The 2,247-nt window shown below is 31.7% G+C and overlaps 1 pseudogene; it reads right to left on the bottom strand.

The window, feature by feature from the left end:
- Nucleotides 1-1,061: 1,061 nt before the first annotated feature.
- On the bottom strand, nt 1,062-1,199 carry LOC129516729 (small nucleolar RNA SNORA62/SNORA6 family; annotated as a pseudogene).
- Nucleotides 1,200-2,247: the final 1,048 nt, after the last annotated feature.

Below are 2,247 nucleotides of genomic sequence, written 5' to 3'. Positions count from 1 at the left end.
GAGAAATCAAAGATTGTTTGTTTGTTTGTTTATTTATATCTGCTCCCTTCCCCAGTGGCATCTGGCTTAAACATTCTCTAACAGTTCCCATTATATTTGGAAAGATCTTAGTTTACAGAAAATAGTATTTGAATACCTTGTGGGTCAACCACTGGCCTCAGCCAGAACACTTCATAATGTATTCTTCAATTTAAAAAGCATTAGTATGTGACAACTATGTATAGAATGTCTTGCTATGGAGTCTAAATAAAGTTCCTTTCAGTATTTTCTTTATTTGGGAAATCTTGTTAAAGATTGGCCTGAAGCAATATTCAGATAGTGGTCCCTTATTGCAACAGCTCAATGTCTCACAGAAATCAGTTATAGCTATGGGCTTTTGAATTATTTTGCTATAAATAATATCAGAAACAATAGTTTTAATGATTGGCTGGTTCAATGGATTTGATTTTTAGGCTTGGAAAGAATATGGAAGAGAAGGGAGTATGAACATTTGTGAGAAAAGAGAAACAAGTTGAATATTCAAATACATGTTTCTCTATAGATGCAATTAATTCTAATTCTAGTTGCTGATTTTGTTGATGATTCATTTCATTTTTTTGCTAAAGACTTAAAAACTATTTTTCCTGACTGTGAGTGCACTACTAATTGACGACTTAAACTGTTATTAGCATAAATGTTTTCTTTTCCCCATTGAACTCTTATCACAGGAAATGTAATTCTTTTTACCTGAGGCATTACTTGGTAATTAAAGAAAAGTGGTTTCCTAATGCTAATTTCTGTAATAAAAAGGAAATGTATGAACACATTAAATTGAAGATTGTAGTGATAATACAAGGTACATTTCACGTCTCACCTAGAATAATGTTTTTCTTGCTTTCTAAAGTAGAATACTAAAAATCAGTTATGTTTCTCATTTCATTTTCTCATACGATATTTATTCTATGAAAATACTAAATATGCAAATTGCTTGCTTTATTTTTTTAACTTTATGAGCTTCTTTTATTTTTTTATTTTTTCTCTGGAACTTTGCAGATTTCCACATACATATTTTATACAGATTTTGTTATAGCAAGAATTAGTGTCAAACACCACTCATTGAACTAGAGACCCTTGTGATGTTGGCAAAAGACTTGCCCCTCATGTAGCACACCATCTACACTTGTGAGTTCATCAACCAGCCAGAGACTAAAATGTGCTGTATTTTTTGTGGTAATGTGACTAGTGCTGTATTTTTAATTTTGATGTCAACTTATTTATTGATAACACATAAGACAGAAATTAATTTTTTAACATATACTTTGTATCCTGCAATACTGCTATTATTGCTTTATTTCTTCCAGGGTATTTTCATTGTTTGGGATTTTCTACACAGTTGTCATCTCTGAACAAAGAGAGTTTTATTTCTTCCTTCCAGTCAGTGTAAGTTTTCTTCCTTTTCTTGTCTAATAGCACTAACTAGGACATCCAGTAAGATTTTTTTTTAAAGATTTACTTATTTATTTTAGAGAGTGGGGGGAAGGACAGTGAGAGAGAGAGAGAGAGCAAGCAGAGTCTGCACTGAGTGTGGAGGCCAATACAGGGCTCAGTCTCGTGACCCTGAGATCACCACTTGAACCAAAACCAAGAGTTGGATCTGTAACCCACCAGGCCATCCAGGTGCCCTTCCAGTAAGGTCTTTAGAAAAAAGATCAGTGAGTGAACATCTTTGTGTTGTTCCTGAAATTCATTAGAAAGCTTCCAGTTTCTTTAATTAAATATGATGTTAGCTATAGAGGAATTTTTTGTAATGTTACTGATAAATTGAGGAAGTGTCAAACTCTATTGCCTATATTCTCTATTGTTAGTTTGATGGTGATTTTATTATACATGCCATTGAATTTTGACATGTATAATAATGCTTTTTCTGCGTGTATTGATATGCTCAGATGATTTTTATAACAATAAAAACAAAACAACATTAATATAATCAGCAATTATAGCAATATTTATTAAATAGTTAACATGTTTTGAAACTGGGTTAGGTTCTCTTACATAGCCCATTTTATTTAATTATATTATTAAACCAGTGTTTCAGATATTATTATCATCTATTTTTTTAGAGATGGTGAAATTTAAGCTCAAATAAGGATGTTAAGTAGCTTGCTCAAGAGTCACAAAGCAGGTAAGTAGTGCAAATGTTTATGAATTCAGAGATCCTAGTTTTAGAAGAAACTTCTAGTCACTATACTATTCAAATTTGCATATTTC

The sequence above is a fragment of the Nyctereutes procyonoides genome, unplaced genomic scaffold (genome assembly GCF_905146905.1).
Source record: "Nyctereutes procyonoides isolate TBG_1078 unplaced genomic scaffold, NYPRO_anot_genome, whole genome shotgun sequence".
NCBI lineage: Eukaryota > Metazoa > Chordata > Mammalia > Carnivora > Canidae > Nyctereutes > Nyctereutes procyonoides.
The sequence above is the reverse complement of the archived record's forward strand: the minus strand, read 5'-3'. Positions and strand labels throughout refer to the sequence as shown.